This window comes from Rattus rattus, chromosome 2 (genome assembly GCF_011064425.1).
Source record: "Rattus rattus isolate New Zealand chromosome 2, Rrattus_CSIRO_v1, whole genome shotgun sequence".
Lineage (NCBI taxonomy): Eukaryota > Metazoa > Chordata > Mammalia > Rodentia > Muridae > Rattus > Rattus rattus.
Window position 1 is genome coordinate 166169090 of NC_046155.1, and position 8929 is coordinate 166178018.

The 8929-nt window shown below is 45.1% G+C and overlaps 1 long non-coding RNA gene across 1 annotated transcript; it reads right to left on the reverse strand.

Moving 5' to 3' along the window:
- Nucleotides 1-3373: 3373 nt before the first annotated feature.
- Nucleotides 3374-5682, reverse strand: LOC116892348. The gene is made up of 2 exons (XR_004386944.1): nucleotides 5559-5682; nucleotides 3374-4096 (listed from the first exon to the last, which is right to left on the reverse strand). It is a non-coding gene; the product is annotated as an uncharacterized LOC116892348 (long non-coding RNA).
- Between the last annotated feature and the right edge of the window lie 3247 nt (nucleotides 5683-8929).

Here is an 8929-nt window from a genome sequence, read left to right on the forward strand (position 1 = left end):
TATTAGAATGACTTCAAGGCTGTGGTCCAGCTAACCCAACAGAGGCTGGCTATGAAAGGGAAGTCCAAGAATCCAGCAGTTGCTCAGCCCATGAGGCTAGATGTCTCAGCTCAGGGGTCTCAACCTGTGAGTCGTGATCCCTGGGCTGGAACAAACCTTTCCTTGGGGGTGGGGGATGGGGTGGGCTAAGACCGTCAGAAAACACAGATATTTTGCATCATGAGTCAATGTTAGCAAACTCGCTGTTATGAGGTAGCAACAAAAATAATTTTATGAGGAGCTGAATTAAAGAGTCAAAGCATCAGGAAGGCTGGGAACCGCTGGCTCAGTTGGTTTTCAACTGTACATGAAGGAATCCGGAAGAGGGAGCTTCTAATGCCAGTGAGGAAATGAACTTGCTAACAAGGTGAGAGCAAGCAAAGAGCAAATGTCCTTGTTCCATGTCCTAATCTAGGCTTCCACCAGACAGAATGGTTCAGATTAGAGCTGTATCAACGGCATGGCTTCCGACCTCAAAGATCTGGACAAGCAGATCTTCCCACTTCAAATTAAGCAAAAATCCCTCACAGGTGTGCCCTCTATTTTTGGGTTTTAGTTAATTTCAGAATGTAGTCACGTTGACAGCCAAGAATAGTTATCACGCACAGTACTCCACCATAACGCACTTCCGGTATCACCAGATTTTAATCATTTTATAGACTTCAGAAGAGCCATCGTGTGTTGCAGGACATTTGATCACACTGTGAACCCTGAGTCTGGGTTATTTACTAAAACCAAACATAAGACAAAACCAACCACCCAACTCTTTAACTGTGGTGTGGCCCGGCCCTTAGCACACACCTTTGATCACAAACAGTGAAGGTAATATTCATTTGCAGAAGGAAGCAACCATGCTTGAAGTACTGTCTAATAGAGTGACAGACAAAGCGACGAGCCAGAGGAAGATCAGAAAGACTAGGATGCGCCCAACTCTCACAAGCAGAGGAAAGAGAAGCCACGTGGGGGCAGTGCAGAGAGAGGAAGGAGGCAGTTTTACTGGGACGGTTATACAGAGACAGGCTGCAGAGAGAGAACAAGCTAGACACGGGCCAGAAGATTAGAGCCAATTGCTAAAGTTAGTATGAGGTCAAGCAGAGCAATTGAAGAGAGGCCGGGAGAAGCCAGATTGAATCAGTCAGCTTGGAGGGGAGTTTTGAGCCGGAACAGCGGAGTTGAACAGCCAGGGTGATATTCAGCAGAAAGTCTCAGAGGCCGAAAACATTCTAGACCTAGATAAGATCGTACAGAGGCTAGGAACTCCCAGGGCTAGGCTGCCTGGACTATCTGATGGAGGTAGTAAAACACCAAGATGAGAACTAGTACAGAATACAAGTTACTGTTACAATCATAGAATAAGTACACTGATTCTCACCAATGAAAGTTCCATGCTATTAGAACTATGTTTATTACTTTTGAATTTCTTATTATTTATCACTCTTTAAATCTTTTCCCATCTAAACAATAGGAAGATGAAATTATATCCATTCCAAGTATACACATTCAGCCTCAGAACATAATTAAGTTTCAAAATGATCCAATTATCAGTATGGGTGAGTTACACTTTGCTCACCTCTCTGTATCCAACACCTGGCCACTTTCTAATCTCAAGGTACATAAATCATGAACTTCCTGTAATCCTAGTACATGAGGTGATGACGGAGGATGAGTGCAAGGTCAGCCTGGGATACACAGAATTTGGGGGGGTCAATGTAGTCTAAATATGCAAGTTCAAGACCAGCATGGGCTCCATGAAAAGACGGTCTCAAACAAACAAGGCCACAAACTGAGAAACTGAAAGATTTCTTTTTGTCATGCAGCTCAGTGGTCTTCCTCATCTGAAAAAATCAGAGGGCTCTTTATCTTATGAAATCTTTTGTTAGATCAGCCAGAGAAGCTGTGTGTGGGGCAGAAGATACAGGTCATCGGTTAAGAGCACTTGCTGATGTTGAAGGGGACTGCAGCTCAGTTCCCAGCACCCGTGTAGTGGCTCACAACCTTCCCAAATCCACGTTCAGAGTTCCATTGCCTTCTGACTATATACATTCGGGCAAAATATTCAAACAGGCAAAATGAGCCTTTTAAAAACAATTAAGAGCACTTGCTGCTCTTTCAGAGGATCTGGGTTTAGTTCCCAGCACCATATGATGGCTCGGAACTATCTGAAACTCCAGTTCCATAGCATCTGACGCCATCTTCTGGCCACTAAAGTACCTGCACTCATGTGGTACACTTGCACACATGTAGGAAAACCATTCATGCACCTAAAATCAAGATTCCTAGTTTCTTTTTAGAAGTTGCCAAATGTATTATTGTTGAGTAGGCACAGAAATAAAGGCTGCAGCAGAAAGACACAAGTGCCATTATAGGAGCAAGACAGCATGGGAGAATATTCTCAAGAGGGCACAGCTAGGACAGGAGCCCCAGGAACACATGGGTAACATAGCTGCCTAGTAAAGGAAGTAACTGAACGTGTGCAAAAATCCCAGCAACCAACCACCTGCCGTGAACCTGAGGCACGCTGTTCACAGACATGGCAGGTCCTCCTCCAGGTTTACATCTTAGAGGAGCATGGCGCCTAGAAAAGGCAGAACTGGGGAGAACCTGGGATCATGAGGCCAGAACTCTGCGTGGCTCCAACTGACCAAACCTGAATTGTCTTTGTTGATCTCTTCATCACAACTCTTGATGGCTTTTTTTAAAAAAAAGATTTATTTATTTATCATATATAAGTACACTGTAGCTGACTTCAGACACACAGAAGAGGGCCTCAGATCCCATTGCAGATGGTTGTGAGCCACCATGTGGTTGCTGGGAATTGAACTCAGGGCCTTTGGAAGAGCAGTCAGTGGAACTCACAGGGATCTGCCTTTGCCTTCCGAGTGCTGGGATTAAAGGTGTGGGCCCCATTGTCCTGCTCTTAACCTAGTCAAACTCAGTGCTACCCATTAGAGAGCATGATTTTTCTACCCTTTCTAAAATGAAACAGATGCTCTCACATATCCAAATGCATGATATCAGAAATAGAGACAACAGAACATCTCTTTGCTTCCTGACGGTAGACGTCATGTGACAGGCCGCCTTCGTGTTGCTGACATTTAATCTTATCTAACGCAATGGGCTGACCTTCAAACCATGAGTTCAAAAAACCTTTTCCTTAAAAAGGTAGAAATAACAACACTGTTAACAGTCAATGTATCGGGGTTGGGGATTTAGCTCAGTGGTAGAGCGCTTGTCTAGCAAGTGCAAGGCCCTGGGTTCGGTCCCCAGCTCCAAAAAAAAAAAAAATAGTCAATGTATCAATAATCTTACATAACTATATTAGAAGGCAAGAGTATCAACTACATACCAATAAACCTTTATTACAAAAATAGACGTATACATTCATTTGCCAACTTCTGTCTAGATGTCCCCCAGTGTGTGACAATGAATTGTTTGTGAGTTACGAAATAGGGGCTGTACCTGGAAAAAACATGTTTTTAAACATCTGGGTCTGGTCCCTCTCAGGTGAAGTAGTTTTGCATGGTCTTCTGTACCTGATGAATTTATCTGTTTCCTTATTCCTGGACAACTTTATTATCAGGTGAGTCCTCCAGGGATGCAATGAGGCTGCCTGAGGGACAGCTGTACTTCATTCTATGCAAACCATTTCACTGAGTCAGGAAAATCATTTCAAAAGGTCAGAGCAGGAATCAAAGCACTGCTTGCAGTTTTCACTTGCCAATAAAAAATACTCACAGAAGGCTGTCTGTAACACTGGACCAGAGTTCCCGCCGTTTTAGAGACTGAGCACAAAGGAGAGGAAGATGGAGGTGAGGCTAGGTGGGAAAGGACTGTTTACAGTGGGGATTAACTGTCTTCCAGGTTTCACCCTGTGATAAGGACAGGTCTCGGGAAGGACCTCCTGGGAGAGGGGCCTGGGCTGGGGAAGCCAGTGTGCATGAGACAGGACTGCTGAGGTGGGCGGGCTTCAACTCCCCTGGAAGACTGCACAGCTCTCCGTGTGCACTAAGTCTGCTATGCTGAGGGCGGCTCCCCCTAAGAGGCTTACCAGGATCACCTTTGAAGATAAAAAGACAAATCCAATAAACAAATTAAAGGAAGAGAAATCAGGAAAGGTCTCAAGGATTTAAACAACTCAGCCTTCTACCTGACCCCAGTGACATCTGTTCTACCTCACACCAGGAGAGCACAGTACAGCCTTTTCTATTGCACACAGAAGGTTTACCAAGATGCACCACTGTAGATCAGGAGACAAACCTTGGAGCCTTTAAGTGAAAGCTCAAGAAAGGAAACGGTTGGTGTGTAATGACTTTTGAGCTGTGTGTGTACTAATGGTTTATTACACTTTTTCTCACTGTAAAATTCCAGTCAAAACCTAAAAAAACAGAGCTGGGTGTGGCAGCTCAGGCCCGCACTCTTTCAGCACTTAGCGGGTAGAGACAAGAGGACCAAGAGTTCAAGGTGATCCTCACCTGGGCTACTCAAGACCCTATCTCAAAACAAAACAAAATGAAATCTGCGGTGGCAGAGGATCCCAGTTTTGTCCCAAGCTCCCATATCTGGCAGCTCGAAACTGCCTGTAACTCCAGTTCTAGTGCCTTCTCATGGTCTCCCTGAGTGCCTGCACACACGGAACAAATTCACTCAAATACACGTGAATGTAAGACTTCATCTATTAAATAGACAGAAAGACAAATAAGTTGAAGCAAGAATTTGACCCAGTTTGAGCTATAAAGCAAGATGGTGTTCATAAATATAAAAATTTAAAAAAAGCTAAAACCTTGGGTGGTGGTGGTGGTGGTGCATGCCTTTAATCCAGTGCTCAGGATGCAGAGGCAGAGGGCAGAGGGCAGAGGGCAGAGGGCAGAGGGCAGAGGGCAGAGGGCAGAGGGCAGAGGTAGGTAGATGTCTGAGTTCAAGGCCACTCAGGTCTACAGAATGAATTTTAGGACAGGCAGGGCTGCAAAGAGAAACTGTCTAAAAAAAACAAAAGAAGGGGTTGGGGAACGGTGGTGTCAGGAAAAAAAAAGCTCAAAAAAAAGAACCAAAAAAAAAAAAAAAAAAAAAAAAAAAAAAAACAAACTAAACAAAAGCTAAATTCTCCCAAAGGTTAAAGAAACATAAATAGTACAAGAATGCTCTTTCTTTGAATTTGAGCATCAAATCCATTCTTTATAAATACACCCACTATTGGAAAACTTCTATCACAAGCTACACATTTTCATTACTCTCAAAATATAAAAGTCAAATGCCATTGGGTGAGTGCCTGCCTTTAATCCAGAACTTGGGAGGAAGAGGAAGATGGGTCTTTATGATTTCAAGGTCAGTCTGCTCTACATAAGGCGGTTCAAACCAGGCAAAGATCCTGCCTCAAAAATAACTAAGAATAAATAAATTGACTTGTTCCACCAGTATAAGAGAAGACGTGGGTAGGAGACATTCAGGAAAACAACAAAGTTTAAAGCAAAGATTATTTTCTGACATGATAAAGGCTGTTGAGGGAACAAATATCTACTTACCTCAAACTTCCCTTCTAAATGGACAACGGCCATTTTTTCTCTTCTATGTTATACCCTGAAAATAAGAAAGTTAAATCAGATGCTATGTTGTTCTTCCACATACTCTGAATTAGAGACAACCTCTTCCTCCATCCCCACAGTCCGTCCCTCATCTAATATAAAGCAGTCAGGTCACTGGTATTGGAAACAGAGAAGGTTGGGCTGTCTTAGGCTCTGTTTCCTGACTTAAACCTTCCCACTAGAGGCGGCCTGCACGGCTGTGTCCTAAGTCCTAGCCTTTATAGCACGTCTTCTACAAGAGTGGTAGGGGTGCTCTTGCATCATCAAAGTCTCATCTTAACCTAGGCCCACAGCTTCTCAGGAGTTGTCTCCACTCTCTGGCTTCCTTCCTGCCAGCTTCCTTGGCTGTACAATTAGGGAGCACAGGGAACCTGCAACAAAACTATCCCCAGGTGGAAAGTGGAGGGATGGTGGAACTGACTCCATGCTGGCCTTGGATGGATGGATGGATGAGCTGCCACTGTGCTCAAAACAGAGGTTAAGTCCTTAATTCTGGGAGTGATTCGGGGAGAGACACAAAGTCACAAGAAACTCACCATCCTTTGGCAGACTCTGCCCCCACCTCCTATGAATTCCAAACAAAATTTCACCTTTGCACCCTACTACATTAGGGAAGGATCACAGGTACAAATATACTAACGGCCACACGAAGACACATGCACTAAAATTTCCAGAGTCACATTGCTAGTATCACAAATTACATTGTTAGAGCTACATTGTTGGAGCACTATCTCTTATATAGGATCCAAACATGTACAATAGCGGAACATCCTGTCAGGGACAAATACTGTCAGCGACATTCCTTTACCAGGGTGCACTTCCACTTTCTTTACGATCATGCGAACAGCACATACCATCCTATGCACACACAAACACACACACGCACGGTCACCCAGATGGGAAAACACAATAAAGTCACCAGCGACGGAAACAAGAACCAAGCAATCGCAGTCTCGGTGACACTATCATACACGTCTTCCCAGGCAAGCCAGTTATGCACAGCATACCAGGCACATCTGACAACCTCAGAGTGACATAAACATCCAAATACTTCGCTATAACAGCACCGTTGCTCCACCACACGCGTGGGCCGACAACACCATCGCAGTCCCAGAAACATCCCCGGTGAGATAAGCAACAATCACACACACCCTTGGAGTCACAACTCATTCACACACATCACGCCAACTACAAATCAGGGTAGCTACAGGCTCCGAAACACAGGTTTGCACATGGGAGACACCGCCACCTAATGCCACAGACACGTCCTCCAGGCGTTCCCAACACTCTTACCTCTGCAGCGAAGCTCAGGGTCCCGCCTCCAGCCGCGGGCTCCAACACCTGACCAGCCAACCTGCTCCACTGGGTGCCTACCGAGCGCTAGTTGACACAAACCTCTCGCGACACTAGTACCTCGAAGTCTCGCGAGGAAACGGAACGAAGCGGCATTCTGCACCGGGTGACTTTGGGAAATGTAGTCCAATGGCAGGGGTCAAGCCTGCTTCTCCCCTTCCCCCTCTCTCTTCCTCTCTCCCCATTTTCTCCCTCCCCTCTCCCTCCTCTCTCTCTTCCTTTCTCCCTCTCTCCCTCTTCCCTTCCCTTCCTTTCTCCCTCTACTCTTTTCCCCCTCTCCCTCCCTTCCCCCTCCTTCCTCCCACTTTCTCTCCCCCTTCCTCCCTACCTCCTTCCCTCTCCTCCCCCTCCATTCCTCTCTCTTTCTCTCCTCCCTCCCACCTTCTCTCTCATCCCTCCTTTCCACTCTCTCCCTCCCACCTTCTAGTTCTCCTCTTCCCCTCCCTTCCCCCTCTCCTCCTTACCCTCTCAATTTTGAGATGATTTATACTTGTGGTAATGAGATTTTATACCACTGTGGTGTTGGTCAACAAAGACTTCAGCCATAGAAATGTGTTTGTGGGGTTGGGGATTTAGCTCCAGTGGTAGAGCGCTTGCCTAGAAGCGCAAGGCCCTGGGGGTCCCCAGCTCCAAAAAAAAAAAAAAAAGAACCAAAAAAAAAAAAAAAAAAAAAAAAGAAATGTGTTTGTGAAGAGTTACTACATATTTCTGGAGTAATTGAGTAGTTGTTCATGATGATTTGTGACACACACACACACACACACACACACACACACACACTAACTTCCAGGGTTCCCATTAGCAAATGACAGTGTGATCACGTTGACTGTGAAAAATGAGGGAGATGGGGAGTCTTGGTTCCTACTTAATGAGCTGTAAGGAAAGATTAGGGGGTGTGGCCTTGTTGGAGGGGCGTGTCACAGTGGGTGGGCTTTGAGGATTCAAAAGCCCAAGTGAATCAGATGTGAGCTCTTACCTACTTGCTCTGGGGCCAGGCCTGTCTGATGCCATACTCCCCACCATGATGGCCACGGGCTCACTCTCAGAAACTGTCAGCAAGCCCCTAATTAAAAGTGTTTTTGTTTTTTTTTTTTAAACCAGGCAGAGGTGACACAATCCTTTGATCCTAACACTTGGGAGGCAGAGACCGGGAGATCTCTAGGTTCAAGGCCAGCCTGGTCTATAGAGAAAGTTCGAGGAGAGCCAGGGTCACATAGGAGTCTTGAAAAAAATGAAAGTATTTTTTCCCTACAGGAGGCAGAGGCAGGCGAATTTCTGGGTTTGAGGCCAGACTGGTCTATTGAGTGAGTTCTAGGACAGCCAGGGTTAGCCAGGGTTACACAAAAAGACCCTGTTTCAAATAAAAAAAAAAAAAAAAGACAAAGAACAAGAACAAAAATAAAATAATTTTTTCCTGTAGGCTTATATTTTTTTAAAAACCAACTTAAGTGTTCTTAAATGCTGTATCCTACCTTCTAGCCCACCACACACCAGAGTTGGTAGAAAGGAAAGGTTAATAGGGCAAAGGAGAAATAGTTCTTTGGGGGTGATTTCATTGTCAGGATATCAGCCATTTAGTTCACACGGATTGGCTCAATCCACTCATAAACAACATTCGTGAATCAGCCATAGCAGTGGCTTTCGTCCATCCAGAAGAAACCTCAAGGCTCTTCCAAATCGGCCGGAGTTTGCAGAAGCTGCGAGAAGTCACTGGAACAGCACCAGAAGTTCTTTGGTGAGTTTCTTTCTATGAAATCACAACAAACGATGATCAGCGAAGAACGGCAAGGCGAGTCAATACCACACAGCATCATCCTCTGTCTCTTGGGTTATATCTATGCCCCTTCAAACATCACGTGTCCTCTCATGTGTCTGCTCTAGCAAAACATCACAGATCCCTTCTCCAGGCAGCTTCCAGAAAAACATCCCATGTCTGTTCTCAGCAAAACATCCTCCTA